The sequence below is a fragment of the Apium graveolens genome, unplaced genomic scaffold (assembly GCF_009905375.1).
Source record: "Apium graveolens cultivar Ventura unplaced genomic scaffold, ASM990537v1 ctg6760, whole genome shotgun sequence".
In the NCBI taxonomy this organism is placed as follows: Eukaryota; Viridiplantae; Streptophyta; class Magnoliopsida; order Apiales; family Apiaceae; genus Apium; species Apium graveolens.
Genome location: NW_027419760.1, coordinates 1 through 18,796, shown reverse-complemented (window position 1 = coordinate 18,796; position 18,796 = coordinate 1). Strand labels below are relative to the sequence as shown.

General features: G+C 35.3%; 1 pseudogene; it reads left to right on the top strand.

Annotated features, from left to right (window-relative positions):
* Positions 1-97: 97 nt before the first annotated feature.
* Positions 98-1,371, top strand: LOC141703566 (rust resistance kinase Lr10-like; annotated as a pseudogene).
* Positions 1,372-18,796: the final 17,425 nt, after the last annotated feature.

The window sequence follows — 18,796 nt, the reverse complement described above, 5'->3', positions numbered from 1 at the left end:
TTCTCATAAAAAAAATTCCTCTGCTAAAATGCGTTAACCAGCACTACAGTTTTCATATTTCTGGTATAATAATTAGTAAAAACATTTCTTTTCTAATATGTTGTCCTCTGCAGATATTGGAGCGTATGTAAGATTAGTGTGCGGAACAGCATTTATAATTGGATGTATAGTATACAAATTAAGGAGAAGACATTTATCTGTATATGACAACATAGAAGACTTCCTCCAACGTCAAAACAATTTCATGCCCATTAGGTACAGTTATTCCCAACTTAAAAATCCACCAACGGGTTTAAAGATAAACTCGGTGAAGGAGGCTTTGGTACTGTACACAAAGGAAAACTTCGAAGTGGCCTCATTGTAGCTGTTAAGTATTAAGCAACTACAAGGCTAGCGGGCAAGATTTCATTAATGAAGTTGGTACCATTGGTAGGATTCATCATATTAACATTGTGAGACTTGTTGGCTTTTGTGTTGAGGGTCCAAAACGTGCCCTCGTTTATGAGTTCATGCCTAATGGTTCTCTTGATAAATACATTTTCGTTGATGGAGATGAAAGTGAAGCCGGGAGAACAACATTTGTGAGTTGTGAAAAGATGTACGAGATTTCATGCAAAGTGGCCCGTGGCATTGAGTATTTACATCGAGGTTTGTGACATGCAAATCTTACATTTTGACATCAAGCCTCATAATATTCTCCTCGATGAGAACTTCAATCCAAAATTTCTGATTTTGGCCTGCGAAACTACATGCTACTGATGATAGTATTGTGACTATGACTGCAGCAAGGGGAACACTGGGTTACATGGCTCCAGAATTATTTTACAAAATATTGGAGGTTTTCTATGAAGGCAGATGTTTATAGTTTTGGAATGTTGTTAATGGAAATGGCTGGTAAAAGGAAAAATATAAATCCGTTGAAGGATGAAATTAGCCAAATTTACTTCCCTTCATGGATTTATGACCAAATTAGCAAAGGTAAAGAGATTGAAATTGAAGATGCTACTGAAAATGAGAAGATGTTGGTTAAGAAGATGATTATTGTAGCAATGTGGTGTATACAAATGAAGCCAGCTGAGCGACCTTCAATGCACGAAGTTATTGGAATGCTTGAAGGGGATCTCGAACTTTTGGTGATGCCCCCAAAACCTTTAATTTGCCCAGAAGACATCGACTGAGGATGCAGAACTTAGTCTAACGTCTTCAAACTGATAACGTGTGGGTATGATTCTAAATATAATCACAAGAGAGTGATTAGCCTATTTGATCACTTGATTTGTCATACTGCGTATTATTTGTCTGAAGCTTGTAATGCAAACCAGCAATCACTTATATTCATAAGGTCCTATGGCCAAAACTCAGTTCGTTTCAGAGATGCTAGTAAACTAGATATATATATCGAATAGTGCAAACATTATGATCATTGTGTCCAACATTTATGGACCGAGGAAGCTACAGCTAGTACATGATCAGAGCTAAGCAAGAAAATTTTCAAATGTCAAAAAAAAGAAGATAGATCGTGCAAAGACGTATCTCACATTGACATATAAACTTTGAGTATAGAAATATTTTGGCAAAGCCTATGCAACTTGTTAAAGTTGATCATAAGGTAAGATAAATGAAGAGCATAAGCATACCACTTGAATGTGGATTTCAAACTCCGGCTACACAGAGTACAATATAACTCTTAAACTTAATTTCCGGAAGACGTGATAATATTATGGTTGGCGTGGTTAATATTGAGTTATCAATATCATTCATCACAACTTGGGTGTCATCCTCCCTGTTGCCCAGAATTAATAAAACATCTTTCTCCCAACTACACAATGTGGCTTACGGAGTAGACCTTCCATTTAAAAACTTTTCTTGCCTAACGTGTCCTGCCCCTCGATCGCGATACTGTCACAAAGGAAAGTGCCAATGGTTCCTCCAAAGTTGGTAAGCATTTCACATTCCTTCCTTACACGATCTCTTTTGTTTTTACCAATTTCATCAACCAACTATAAACATTATACACAGTTATTATGATATTCTAATTTTATACCTAGTAAAATGATATTTTTTAGATGGGGAGAAAAATATTATCCCGGCCAGAAGGTTTGTTTATTCTGTGTTTCAAAATATTTAAAATTATATTTTTATTTTTAAGTAATTGAATACATGGTTTATTTGGGAATTCAAATCTTCCGTTTTAGGTATTATTCATGCTAACTTAAATCCGTGCGATGCAAGGGTTCCTATTAATATTTAAAGTTTTATTTATCCAGTCATATTCTAATTTTTAAAATAATTTTGTATATATATGATAATTATAAATTTATAATGAAAATAATAGTATAACTTTAGGAATAAGTAAACTACTAATTTAACAATTTAGTAGTTTAACACATATATAACTGATAAGAAAAGAAATAACAACAATACATGGCCAGCTCATAGGAAGGACAGCTCATATTATTCTGTTAGTTTTGTCAAAGTTGTATGGCTGAGTTTTCTTTTGTCTTCATGTGTAAACCTTGCTACTTAAGACTGGCCATAGAGATCTGTCTCTCTCAATGCAGTTATAACAATTTCCTTTGCTCATTCTCTCGATTCTCTTTATCTGCATTATTGATTCATGATTATATCTATCATGAGGTAGCTATAGCTATCACTTTATTTTGCTCTTTATGGTATCAGAGCCTTTTTTCATAAAATCATATATGTTTTCTTTTTATTCTGAGCATCAAGACTCAACCTTCCAGGTCTACTTTTATTACAACATTTATACTCATTCCAGATCTACTTTTATAAATCATTATGTCTACATCTCGGATCACATACCAAGATATGTTGAATCCTCTGTTTCTGCACTCTTCTGATGGGGCTACTTCAATCCAGGTTGACAAATTACAAGGAAGCTCGGATTATAGAGCTTGGAAAAGATCTCTTGAAATCGGTCTTACCTCAAAACGAAACTTGGGTTTGTAAAAGGAACTGTGGAAAAGTCTGTTGATGATGCTGCAAAAGCTGAAATGTGGGACACCTGTGATAACATGGTAATTTCTTGGCTCACCTCTAATGTCTCTACTGCTATTAGACAGTCCATTATTTACATGACTACATCTAGAGAAATATGGCTTAATCTGGAACAACGTTTCTCTATATCTAATGGGTCTAGAAAATATAAGTTGAGTAAGGAGTTGTATGATATTAAGCAAAATGATATGTCTATTAATAATTATTATACTGCCCTGAGAACTGTATGGGAGGAACTGGACTCCTTGAATGCCTTAGCAACTATTGTTGCCTACAACTGAGATTAAAAAATTATTGTCTGAGATTGAGTTGCAGAAAGAGGAATCTAAATTGTTTCAATTCTTAAACGGTCTGAATGAGATTTACTCTGCACAAAGGAGTCATTATTGCTGAATAATCCCCTTCCAAGCGTCGAAAATGCCACAACTATTCTGCAGCAAGAAAGCACATAGAGACATTCTAAAGCCGTCAAAAGCGGCTGATCATGACATTCTAGCTATGTACAACAAAGGCATCTTCAACTCCAAAGATTTATCAGTGCACTGCTTGTGGAGGAAAGGGGCACACTCAAGACAGGTGTTGGTCCAATATAGGATATCCTAGGTGGCATCCCAAATACAGAGGCCCCAACCCTGTCAGCAATCAATTCAGACCTTCAATTTCTAATACACAAAGCAACAGAGCTAAGTGGTCAGGAAATCAGAAACCACAACAGTTCAAGTCTGCAAACGTGGCTCAATCTGCAAATTCTTCAACTACTGATATGACACTGTTTACACCTGAACAACTTGCACAACTGATGCAAATGTCTGGATTTCAAGGGACACCAGATAATGAGGATCAATTGGAGACACGTTTTCTGGGATGATGACTTGTCAAAATGCAAGTGTTGCAGCTGGAGATTGGATAATTGACTCTGGAGCTTCCGATCATATGACACCGCATTTAATCAACCTTGATTCTCTGGTAGCTGTGACAACTGCTCCCCTTATCAACCTCCCAACTAGAGCTACAGCTAAAATAACTCACACCGGTAACACTTCTTTTCCCAATGGTCTCTATTTGACAAATGTGCTCTGCGTTCCTTTCTTTAAACATAACTGTTGTCTGTCCAAAAGCTTATTAAACATTCCAACTGTGAAGTCAAATTTCTCCCCACACATTGCTTAATTATTGATAATCTCACTCAAAATATCAAAGCTATGGGTGAAGCCAAACAAGGTTTGTATTACTTGGTCAATACTACTGATCCTCACTCTTGGTTGTCTAAACATAATTTGTCATCTGTCAGTTGTTTGAATTCTGCTGTTAATTCTAACCGTGACGTGCCTGTAAGTGTCTGGCACCATAGACTAGGTCATACACCTATTGCTAAACTGAAACTAATACCTGAAATATCCACCATAAACAGCCATAGCCAACATGTTTGACCTGTCCTATGGCGAAATTAGTGAACCTTCCCTTTACCCTCAGTGACTTTTATGCCTCTGAAAACTTTGAACTTATACACATTGATACTTGGGGCCCCTATAAAAGTCCCCACTCAAGGTCATCACAAGTATTTTTTGACCATAGTAGATGATCACAGCCGCCACACTTGGATCTCTCTGCTGCTTCATAAATCTGATGCTTTTTCTGTCTTCAAAGCCTTCTATAACTATGCCCAAACACAATTGGCCAAACAAATAAAGATTGTTCGTTCAGATAATGCAATGGAATTTTACTGATTCTCAGTTTGTTCAGTTTTTTCATGACAATGGTATAATACATCAGATATCATGCTCTCACAAACCACAACAAAATGCTAGGGTGGAACGCAAACACCGTCATATCTTAAAAATTGCAAGAGCTATTCGGTTTCATGCTCACTTACCTGTGTCTCTTTGGGGTGACTGTGTACAAGCTGTAGTGCACATCATCAATCGTCTACCTACCCCGGTTCTGAATAATTCAACATCTTATTATGTGTTGCACAAAGAACAAACCTCATACTTTCATTTAAAAGTCATTGGATGCTTGGCCTTTGCTCATAATCCATCATTCACCACAGACAAACTATCACCAAAAGTTGTCCCTTGCCTTTTTCTTAGTTACCCCCCTTCCAAAAAGGGTACAAACTTTTAAATCTCCTCAATCAGACAACTTTCACTTCAAGGGATGTCACGTTTCATGAATCCATCTTCCCATATTATCCAGACTCTTTGACCAACTATATGAAGCCATTACCAGTATCTGAAACTGTACTTCAACCACCAGTTGTGTTTGATGAAATGGACCCTTACATGCATCACTGATGATCCATCTTCTGATCCTGATACAACCTCAGACACCTCACCTTTAAACACAACATCACCTGAAGACATACCACCACTAAGAAGATCTACCAGAACTCGACAGAATCCAGCTTGGTTTCAGCAATATCAAGTCAGTGCTTCTATTAATCACTTAACTCAGATTCCTCAAGTATCAAATCTGGCCTTCACGACTACTCAACCTCAATTTCAGTGTCTATTGTCTTCTCTTACCTCAACAAATGACCCTATTTATTTCAAAGATGCTGTCACAGATCAGGGATGGGTAGAGGCCATGAATGCTGAACTTCAGGCATTGGAGTCAAATCATACATGGACTATCACAACTCTACCACCTCATAGGAAAGCCATATGGTGCAAATGGTTGTATAAAACAAAATTTCAAGCAGATGGTACTGTTGAAAGAAAAAGCAAGACTTGTAATTCTGGGATGCAATCAGACCTATGGTGAAGACTTTGCTGAGACCTATGCTCCTGTGGCTAAACTCACCACGATTCGGACCTTGCTAGCAGTTGCTGCCCTCGCACACTGGGAAACAGTTCATATGGACGTTACAAACGCATTCTTGTATGGTGAATTACATGAAATTGTTTTCATGAAACTACCACAGGGCTACTCTCATCCTGGCTGCAGAATTCAGGTGAATCAGACCCTGATCAAAACTGATCACACCCTTGTGTGTCAACTGCATAAATCTCTTTATGGCCTACGTCAGGCTCCAAGGCAATGGTTCTTCAAGCTTTCTGTTACACTTATTGATCTTCACTATGTTCAGTCCAAGTCTGATGCTAGCTTGTTTCTGAAAAAATCTGCTTCAAACATAACAGTGGTGCTGGCATACGTAGATGACCTTCTGATTTGTGAGAATGACAGCTCTCAGATAAGTCACCTCAAACAAATGTTGTCTAATAAGTTTCACATGAAAGACTTAGGACCTGTAAAATACTTTCTGGGTCTTGAAATTGACAGGTCAGCAAGTGGTTTTTTATATCTCAACAGAAATACACCAAGATTTACTTGAGGATTATGGCATGTCGAAGGCAAATCATTGAACTTACCTATGGATTCACATCTCAAGCTGACACATGACAAAGGAGATCTACTTCCAAACCCAGTCATCTATCAAAGACTCTTGGGTAAATTAATTTACCTCACGGTCACAAAACCAGACATAGCCTTCTCTGTGCAGTTACTGACCCAGTTCATGCATTCTCCAACAACAGTTCACTATCAGACTACAAAGAAACTGCTGAGATACTTGGTTGGTACTGCAAGTCAAGGCATCTTACTAGCTGCATGAGGAGCTGCACAGCTAACTGCCTATTGCGACAGTGATTGGGCCAGTTGTCCTCTGACAAGGCGTTCCACATCTGGCTACTGCATCTTCTTTGGCTCGTCTCCCATCTCTTGGAAATCAAAAAAAAAACACAGTGGTGGCAAGAAGCTCAGCAGAAGCAGAGTATAGATCAATGGCACTTACTACGTGTGAAGTCACATGGCTTACAGCCCTTCTAAAAGACCTTGGCATTCACAATCTACCACCTGTTGTTTTAAACTGTGACAACCAGGCAGCCATTGCCATTGCTGCAAACCCAGTTCTTCATGAAAAACCAAGCATGTTGACATAGATTGTCACTATGTCAGGGATCAATTAAAAGCTGTCAACATCTCCACTACAAAGGTCTCGTCTACTCAACAGGTTGCAGACATCTTCACCAAAATTCTTCCTGTTAAGCTTCATCAGGCTCATGTTCGCAAGCTGACCAATTCAGTTCCCTCTTGTCAGCTTGAGGGGGAGTGATAAGAAAAGAAATAACAATAATACATGGCCAGCTCATAGAAAGGACAACTCACATTATTCAGTTTATTTTGTCTTAGTTGTATGGCTGAGTTTTCTTTTTGTCTTCATGTGTAAACCTTGCTACTTAAGACTGGCCATAGAGATCTGTCTCTCTCAATGCAGTTATAACAATTTCCTTTGCTCATTCTCTCGATTCTCTTTATCTGCATTATTGATTCATGATTATGTCTATCATGAGGTAGTTATAGCTATCACTTTATTTTGCTCTTCAATAACAGTATTTATTTATTTTCTAATAATAGCATATTTTAATAATAGATACGTTGTGGTCGTAGTTTAGCAGGATAAGTAAACTATATCTAGTGGTTTAACAATATAGTAGTTTGACGGATATATAACATTATTTATTTATTTTCTTTAATAATCAAAATTAGGAAATAACCGTTGAACCAAATTATATCATTCCGATTATTAATATAATAAGTATAGATTTTATTAGCTAAGGTAATTCTTATTTTTGAGATTTAAGATTTTTTTCATATACCATCATGTACTAATATATAGACACGAATTTCTTAATTTTGACTTTCTATAAAATAAATGATACACAAATATATTCGAGGATTGGATCTATTTTACAATTTTGACACGAAGATAGGCAAGTACATCTAATCAAAGTAAACATAATCATTACACACAATATGACCGATTGCCCGGCCTATTCTCCCACCATTTACCTATTTTATTTTTGTTTATTTCATTTGATTAACAGTTTATATTATTTTTTTATAAAAAAAATTATTGTAGGTAACCCATCCTTCGGGTGCGTATTGGGTAAAATCTACGGACTCACGCAATAAACTATGTGAATCAAGGTAAACCGCGGGCTCACGCAAGAGCCTGCAAATCATGTGAATCAAGGTAAACCGCATTTAAAGCGACAGATTCTGGCTCAAGAGGCATAATCATTAATTCTCCTCCCATGGGATTCGAATCTATGACCAAGAGGATAATTTTCCTCTCTTTAACCAACTGAGCCAACCTTTGAGTTAAAGTTAATTTCTTAAAAAAAAATTAAATATAACTTTTTTTGTTGTAAGACCGCAAAAAAACTGAATATGACAATTTAACAAAGTTATTTAATAAAAAATACAAAATAACTTGTATAATTGCTTTTAATAGGAACTTGCATTACTATATATCATAATTTCAATTTTTAAAATAATTTAATTTTAGTATTTTTACCCGATACCAAATAAATATTATACTTCTTATTTTTTCTTAATCACATAAAATTATAGCTTATAAATAATATCATGTTGCATATAAAAAGGCTAAATAAAAAACATATATCACATGTAAATAATCTTTCTTGGTGTGAGGTAAAAATGATAGTTAAATATTTATCTTCAAAAAACATTATTTTACAAAAACATGAGGCAACCCATGTCAACTTTATTTTAAAACTATGATTTTTTATATTTTTTATTATAATCGCAAACTTGCAAGTTATTTTGTATTATTTTACAAGTAAAAAGTATTTTTTACAATTTTATGTGTAGTACTTTTAAATTGTAACAAATAAATTAGGTTTGCAAAATGTTTAAAAATTAATTTTAATCACACAAAAATTATAAACAATAATATAAACGATTAAGCAAGTTAAAGAAAAATTAAAAATAAATAAAATGGTTAGAAAGATGATATCACTGCACTACCATGAATATTTTGGGCAATGTACAAATTTGAGGTGAAGCGAAAATTTTACACTAAGAGTAGAGAGGGATGGCAAAATAATCTGATCCGACGGATATCCGACCCGAAATTCGAAATTTTGGATTTATCGAACCCGATTTTTTTGATATGGGTTTAATTTTTAAACCCGAAATTTTTTTGATTTGGATTTGGATATTAGGTATACCGATCCGAAACCCGATCCGAAATCCAAAACTCTATTTGAACCCGATCTGAATCCGAAATCCGAAAAAACCGAATTATTATATATATATAATATTAGAATTTTATATATTACACATTATAATATTATATATGTATATATGTATTATATTTCATATAATAAACATTATACATATTATTATATAATTTTAGAATATATATATTTTTATATTTATATTAAAAATTACCTAATTATAAAATTTAATGAAATATAATTAATCAATCATTTAAACGGATGATAAGGTTTATAAGGTTAACAAAACATCTTTTAGTGATAAATATAAAAAACTGGATATCAATTGAGTTGATTTTTTAAATATTAGCTATATATATATAATAACACAATTAATGATGAGGTGAAGTGGTTGAAAATGACACGTTAAAACTCTTTCTATGCAAGTCGTGTGTTCGATCTCAAACACATGCAATATTAATAATTATACAAATTTTCAGATTTCGGGTTCGGGTATGAATATCCAATTCAAAAAAAATTCGGGTTTCGGGTATACCCGAATCCGATCCGAAATTCGATGGATCGGGTTCGGGTATTCATTTTCGGGTATTTTTCGGGGTTCGGGTCGGGTTCGGGTATGGATAAAATTTTCGGGTTTGGATATAGATTCTGCAATACCAGATCCGATCTGACCCGATTGCCATCCCTAGTAGAGACATGCTTTAACTCTTTCTTCTTTTTCAAAAAGATATTAATCACATCCTTATGAAAATTAGGGTAAAAATCCAATATAACAACTTTTCATTAAAAATGTCCAATATATCAATGTCGGTAAGACTTTCCAAAATAACTGGTCGAACACACATATCATGAATGTGTGTACCGTAGCGCAGACGCATGAGTTGTTCCCTGTATGATAAGGGTGTGCATTCGGTTATTTGGTTATTAACCGCGGTTAACCGAATAAACGAATTAATAACCGAATTTTTATAATATATAATAATATTTATAAAATTTAAACATGTATGTATATTCTTTACTCTTATTACTTATCGACTCTCGTGACTTGAAGACCTGAACTGAGCCCGCGGCTGACAAACGACGATACATGCATCACCTTACACACAGGCCACAGCACAACATCTCATTCAACAATTTTACTTCATGAGTCATCATCTATTCTTCTCCAAATTTCCTGCAAATTTTGATTTTAACCAGGCATTGGCATGTGACCTTGAATGATGGGCCTGTGAACTTAAAAATTTTAATTCTTGATGTTTGAATTGGCTGACTATTAATTTAAAGTTTATTTTTCTTTTTTGCAATTCTGATTTTCTGGCATTTTTTTATTGAATTCGGTTCTAAAATCCGGTTTTCGGTTATAACCGAATTAATTATTTCGGTTTAAAACCGAATACAATTCGGTTCGGTTTTCAGTAACTGTTTTTTCACTATTTCGGTTTCGGTTAACCCAAAAAAATTCGGTTTCGGTTTCGGTTAACCGAATGCACACTCTGTATCGATGCTTATGTATGCATTGAACGCATTCAGTAGATCCGAGTGTCAGACAGAATTTTACGATACTATATCAAAATCATTCTAAACTATATGATATACATATATCTGTATCAAAAGTTTTACATGATATGAGGTATACGCATCATATGTATTCAAGATCAAGGTTGCGGGCTACAACATCATCACAATATACCAATTTGTTAATGTGTTTGCATTGTTCATTCATACCGATTTATACTACATCATCATAAATATCCCTAAATTTGTTAAAAAAATTATAGGTGAGTTATTTTTACATATTATATATTGTCAAGGTTATAATATTTTATTTTTGTGTTTATGTTTATATGTCATGTGTGTGTGTGTATATGTTGTAGAGTTCCAACGATCTAAGAGAGAGAGAGAGAGTATGAATGCAATATTGTTAGGTCCCAAATTATCGTCAAGGGGGAGGGGTTGAATACGATAATCACTAAATTAAAAATTCTTTCGAATCTTTAGCGGATAAAATATTTGGTGCTCGGTTAGTGGTTTCGAGTTCTTGAGAGGAATAGTATTTGAAACGATAAAAAAAAGGAACACAAGATATTCGGGGAAATATATATTCGTATATAAATCCTCGAGGTGTTGCTATACTCCGGTAAATAAATTAATTGGCTACAATCTAAGAATAATAAAGTTCCTAGCTACTACACAGATTTACAAATGAAATCCTATACAATAATCTAGCTTTTATTTGTACTAGGATTTAATTACCGGGTAACGATTATAATGCCCCTAAGAATATACAAGAGTTAAATCGGGCATTATAACGTTACTCCGGTGAGAAGTTAAACGGATATTCAAGTAGCTTGAACTCCTCTGTAATCTCCGCTTCTTGTTTTATCAGCTCTCTTTTTGTTGGAGAAGAAGATAAACAGTCCTGATTTAAATCTGCTGCAAAGTGTAGACTTTATACACAATAAAATTGTGTGGCTGATGATTGATTACTTATGTGGCGACCAAACATTACTGTGGCGACAAGGAGATAGAAGGTCTGTGGCGACAGGCTGTGTGGCGACAAGGGGAGAGTGCATGAGGGGGAGTAACTTCCCTGTGGCGACAGCTTCCTTTACAACATGTACCAAGTACATGTTCATGTACTTGTCAAACAAAAACTATGTACACGTTTGATACCTTTTTCTTTTATTTGTTTTTTTTTGCTTTTTCTTTTTCCTTTTTTTTTTTTTGTTTTTTTTGATTTTTTTCCTTTTTCTTTTCTTTCTTTTCTTTTTATTTTTTTTCTTTTCTTTTCTCTCTTCTTTTTTTGTTTCTTTTCTTTTTAAGTTTAAATTGTAATTAATTAATTTATAAAATATTTAAATATAACTTAAATAATAAACTAATTTAGAATAAACTTATTTAAAGTTTATAATATAAATCATTTTAAGTTTATTAAATAAATTATATTAAAGTCCATTAAATAAATTTATTTAATTTATCAATTAAACTTTGAGCTTCGCCAATCCCCTGAGCTGTTGAGCTGTATACCCTGCACACCTCTTCTTGTATTTTAACAGATAAATGTTCAATCCAAGTACGTTCCTCAACTTAACAACCCTTCTATAAATAATACCCAGATTCCTTTCACGAGCTGTTGACGCCTAGTGCAACTAGTCTGGTTCACAGACGACTACCCCGATTCTGGTCTTCGTATTATAGCCTTGATTACATTGTTAAGCTTGTCTCAACTTTATTGCTTCAGACACTGACTGTCAATAAACAACTGTACTTTCACTGGAATCCTTTCTGGTACTTTAGACAACATCTTCATTAACCTCTGTCTATACCATGTCTTCAATTCTTCAGATTCCTATGCTTCGAACACTGTTTATCTTCAATCAATGTCAATACACTGAAATCTTCCGGTAGCATTTGTATACTGAATCTTCAACATTTCTGAAACCCTGAAAGTCTTTAATCTTTGTTCTTCACTGAGGCATGATCATATTAATGAACTTCTTTCAGTGACCTATAGACAGACTTCAGGCTTTCTTCTAATCTTCTGATTCTTCGTATTTGCATTGTCTTCATTCTTCCTGATTTCTTGTGTAGACGTAGTATTATTAACCTGTCTTGTTCTAGTGTTGTTATCGTGTTGAGTTATCACGTAACTGTTCATACAGCTATGCAGTCTCACCAACAATCTCCCCATATTTGATTGTTAAACTTAACAAACAAATTAAATACAGAGGATAACTCAACTAACAACTAGAAAAAAAATAAAGTACCAGGACTTGTAAATATGCTACTGGTTTTCTGGATCAAATACTGCATTTCCAGATTTCTTGAGTAACTGAAATGAAAGATGCTTATTCCTCTAGCACTGAACTGATCTTCAAGTAATTTCATCTTCATTTCCTTGATTCTTCAACTCTCTGCCAGATAATACTTCTCAATCTTGAAGTAATCATCAGCATCTTCTTTTGTACAACCACATTTCCTGTTGAGAAGCGCATATCTCCCTTGCTTCCCCCTATGAGAATCAACTGCTTAAAGGAGATCACCTTCGTTTACCACCTCTCCCGTACAATAGGATCCGCACATAAGAACTAATGGTACTCCTCTTTTGGAAAACAGCTTCTCCTCTTATGAAGAATAGTGATGAACCAATCCACTTCTTCTGATGTTGTGTGATGTACATGTGCTTTACCTTTTTCCTCCTCCCTGCTATTTCTCCCCCTTAGTTGAGGAATCCTCCAAACCATTACTTAAGCTTTTATCTCCCCCTTAGAGAAGGAATGTATGCTGTTGTCTGAAGGAGTTCTCGTATGTTGCTTGGTTGGAAAAGAAATACAAGTCAGAATCTGATCAACCATGTCCCTTTAAATGCTGCAAGAATGACTTCACTGTTGATTATCATGTTCACCAATCTTCCCAACTCCTTATACCTCCCCAATGTGAGATCACCAATTGTTACCAATTTGTTAGGTCCCAATTTGTTTGTAGAAGGGGGGGTTGAATGCAAACAATACCGTTTCGTCGAATAAAATGCGGAATAAAATTGTGAAACAAAATTCAAGTTAAATAAAACTTTTATTAAACTTGAAAGGTGTTACAACTACTACGGTATCGGTTACAAGGGATTAATCTCAAATCAATTATTACAAATCTAGAATAAATTCGACATGAACTTTTTCTATTTTTGTAATTAAAAGATCAAATGCTAAAAGCGATTTGAGATTAAGTTCTAGGGATTTTAATCCGCTAGATTGATACACAAGAACAAGAGAGTGATTTCTAGTTGATTGGATTTAACTTTACAAGCTAGAAATTGTAAACTTGAATTAGCAGATAAGATGAAATATTTTGGCTGCTTATTCTCTTTTTGTTCTTTGCTTCTGTTTGATTGCTCTCTGTATGTTATGTAAATGAATTGGTCTCTGCTTGTTTTTAATCACCACAGCCGAGAATGTTGAACTGGTGTGACAATCCTTTAGAGCTAGTAAGACAATTAAAATGAACTAGCAAGACTTTCGGTATGACTATTGATTGTCATACCGATTGTCATAGTAGTACAAATGAAATTGTCTTACTGAATTAATAAGTGATTTTAATCTAAACAATAATTCTATCAAGACAATCAACTGAATTAGCATGACTTTCGGTATGACTATCAATTGTCATACCGATTGTCATACTAGTACAATCAGTTGTCTTTTTAGAATTAAAACAGATTTTAATCAATTAAAATTCTGTGAATCCTTAATATTAATTCTAACTTAATTAATCAATTTAATTCAATTAATCAATAAATTAATCTTTGCAGATATAATTTATTTTCTTAATTAAATTATATGACTTAATTAATTAATAGAGAATTAATATTAACGCTGAGCAGCATCCATTCTTCTGACAATCTTCTGAAAGTCACTGAGACTTATGAATCAATTCCGCCACTTCAATGCTGACACTCGATGTACTGTCTGGTTCATGAGTGACTAACTTCCGTGACGTTTCTTCATGTCTTGACTTTGATATTCTGATTGAATCCTTGTAATAAATTGATACCTTGACGAGATCTCTGTCACTTGATTAAATCCACGATCTTGATTTACATCACTGAGGCATGATCAAATTCTTGAACTTCTTCCAGTGAATCTTCAAGTCTGCAGATGAACAATGTTTCTTTGATCTTTGACAGATGTTACTTTGTGAGATCTCTCTGATGATTGATTCACTATTTACTTATTACATTCTTATTTGAGTTGAGTTAAATACTCGAATAAACGAGTAGGCTATGACATATGCCTTTCAATCTCCCCCTATTTGCTTGTTAGACAATAACAACAAATACCTAGAGGATAACTCAACTAACAAATAAGAAAAAGATATAAACAGTAAGGTAAAGTAAATAGCAGAAAAGTTCTGGATTATATTTAACATTTTCCAGATTCCAAATGAAATTTACAAGTGAATACAAGATAGATGTTCCTCTAGCCTGAACATATAACTACATTAGACTATCTTGATTCATAACGCTCTAATCATATTACATTGAGTTTTGAGCTAATTGACTTCAGTTGTCTTCTCTCCTGACTTCACCTTCTTCTAAATCTTGAAGCAATTCCTTGTCAAAGACACGATCCTTTTCTGAAGTGAAGCTTGATGGTCTGACTGGTTGAACTCCAACTGACTTCAGCTTATTCTTGAGTTGATTGTACCTTTTAACATTCTTTTCACAATAAGCTTGAATCAAGTCAGCAGCTTGAGTCTTCAACATGGATGAATATCCAGCAGTTCTCAAATGATGTTCCATCCAGACCAGATGCTTAGCTGAGTAGTCTTTAAGAGATTGTACATCTAGCTGACAGATTTGAAGACAATCAGACTTAAAGAATCTCACCTGATGAGGATTGTTGACCACTTGAGGACTAGCCCTGCTGGCAAACTCTTTAAGCCTTTCCCGAAGAACTTCATTCAATTCTGAGCTTCTTTTGACTTTGTTTAAAAGAACCCAAATCTCTGACAACGGACGATTCTTAAATAGATGAAGTGACACCTTGAATGATCCTTCACTCTGACAATATACAAAAATGCTCATCTCATTTAGGGATCTATCAAAAGCAGCTGTGATCCTTGAGACTTCAGTCTTGATAGCATTCATGTACATGTCATTGTTAGGATTTGAGATTTCCAGCTTGTCAAGAAGATGTAAGAATTGCCTATCATTGTTAGTGCATAGCTGAGGCATATCGAGTACTCTCCTAGCTTCATCCCATTTTTCACCAATCTTTAGTCTGACATCTCTTCTCCTTTCTTGAGCCTTAATGTCATGAAGACGTTGCTTTTGAAGAGTTTCTGTTCTTTGTATGTCTTTCCTCCTGTCAATGATCTGAGAGACCTTCTTGAGTTCAGCTTCTTTTCTTAGCATCTCTGACTGCTCTTTCTGAAATTCTTTCTCAAACCTAGGATCCACTGTATCTTCTTTTTCCCAATCTTCAAAATCACTTTCTTCTTCAGCTTCAAATAACCCATCTTTATCTTCCTGAACTGGTTCAGTGGGAATGTCAAAAATATCGAAGTCATCCTGTTCTCCACTGTAGTAGACATCATCAGCCTTTCCTTTATCTCCAGCAGAAGTATCTTTTTCTTTCCCTTTGGCACTACTGCCTTTCTTCTCCCCCTTAGTTGAGGGATCCTCTACTGACTTTCCTTTGGAACTTCCATCACCTCCAGAGCATGATCCTCCACCAGACGGTCCTTCAAAATAAGCTCTTTGTTCTTCATTAGGGCAATGAGAATTCTTGATCATGTAATATAGGTGCTTCATCCCTTCATTTAGATGTTCCATGCCCGTCTCTATCTTTAGAAATCTTGAGGAGTCCAGTGAATGATTCATCTCAACGAGGTCTTCAAGAGAAGTCATTCTTGTGTGTAGAGAGCAGAAGTTGGATATGTCATCAGCTGATAAATTTGGAGTGTCCTGAATAGAATTGAGCTTTGGTATTACAGTAGTCTTTAGATCTGAGATGTCATTCCTTATGATTGCAAGCTGATTGTTGACAGAGGTGGAAGAAGAAGACCGTTCAACCACTTGTGCTTTGAATGCTTGAGCTTCAGCTTGGCTTTTAGCAAGTTCTTCTTTTAGGGCAGCAATCTGAGCTAACAGGTTTACAGTATCAGTGTCTGTGTGTGCTCTCACCTGAAGTTCACTCGTGTTTGGTTCACTCATCTCACGTGCATGTGTTTCTCTCAATATAATTGCTCGTGAGGAGTCTTCCAGTTGTTGTTCTTGTGTACCTGCATTAAAAATCACCCTAGCCTCTTCAAGAGAGGTCAGTGGTGGTGCAATGGGAATTCGCGAGTCCCGATCCTCAGTCAATGCTATCAAATCTTTTGGAATAGATGTCTGAATTGCTTCAGGGATAGATTGACCGAGTTGCCCTCCACTTTCTCCAGATAAATCTGCGAGTGGAGAATCCCATAAGGGAGCCAGAGGTGTTGGATCTGGGAGGGGAGAAAATGACTCTATTAAAGATGGCGGAGAGTCAGATTTTCCCTCTGAAGCATGTGACTGCTCTTCTGCCGTAACTATGGCAGGCACTGTAACCGACTCTACGTGCACTCCTCGCTGTGTGTCCTGAGTATGATCTGGGGAAGTGTATGGTTCCATTGTGAGTAATGGAATTGTGCTTGACTCAGTACAAGATGCCATGGCCCTATGGCGAATTTCAATAGATTCATCCTGTTGAGAGAATGAATCTAGTAACTGTTCATTGGCCATTTCAAAGTCCATGTCCTGTTGGGAGGACAAGGATGGGCTTTCAGATGCCTCAGAATATGTTCTTCTTTTCTTAGGAGGAGGCAGAGCTGAGGGTTCACTAATATTTAACAATGTACTACTTCCTAGTAATCTCCTGGGTAACATTTTAGACAGTGGGGGAGAGGTTGAGATAGAATGAGACGCTGTGTTTGGCTCTATGACCTGGGATTGAAGCTGTGGTTCTACAACTTCATGATCAGCCCTATCAACCACTGGGGGTCTGTCAACAGAAGTAGGAAGAGAGTGAGAGTGAGGAATTACTACCTGTAATGGAAGAGCCTGGGTGGCTTGAACCACTGGAGGTTGAGGTTGCTGTTCATGGCCGGGAAGATTGAAAATAGGTAAGGGAATATAATTGGCCATGAAAGCAGATACAAGTACTGGAACTTGCATGAATTTGAAGGTTGTGTCTTGGCGAGTGTAAATCTTTTTGCTAACTGGAGGGGGTTCAGTTACAGCAGAGTTAGCAAAAAGGGCTTTGTGTTCAGGTGTGAGTAGATGATCTGCTATAAGCATGAGAAAACGAGCATAGTAACATGATACCCTACGATTTGTAGAATGATCACGTAAAGCAGAAGTTAGACGTCTCAAGAGAATGGGAAAAAGTAGTTTGCCAAAATTGATCCTTTGATTGAAAACAACCGCAAGACCAATATACTGCAGAGTGGAAGTGATGTTATGAAAATTGGATTTTGCAGTTGGCAAACACTTTGGAAAGTGTATCGAAGAAAATATCCCATTCAGACACCAAATTTGATTTAGAAAGTTTGGTTAAATTGATCACCCCCTGATAGTGAATAGCATTGAAAAAATTTGTGATATCATTTTCAGAGGGTAAATTACAGAAATTGTCAAGTGGAAAATTTAGCGCACGATTGACGACTGTTTCATCAACTACATACTGTGTGTTTGCAACGGTGAATGAAAAAGATTTTGAATCATCGGCCACAGTAGAGGTTGTGCAAATCAGTCTAAGAAGATCGATATTTAAAATCACATTTGATTTAATAGCAGAGCTAACAATCGAATGGTCATTTAAAAATCTAATCCAAGGCTTAAATTTTTCAACATCACATTTTTCCGGATTAAAATAACCAACCTGATTATGCGACAATTTGAAAATTGAGAGCCATTTAAAATAATAATAAGACACACGCTTTTCAAAATTTTAAGAATAATATTAAGAAAATTCGAATTAATTAAATTAATTTAATAATTCGAATTAAATTAATTATAATCGAAAATTTAGACAGAAATGTATCTCGTTAGAATTTTTTAACTCACAAACACAGTTTTAATAAGCCAAAAGACACAAATCAGAAATTAAAATTAAAAAAAAAGTTCAAAATCAACAACACAAATGGAATTTGAAGGGGCAAACTGATTTTTATAAATAAATTTTTTTTAATAAAAATTCAACAGCACCTTTGTA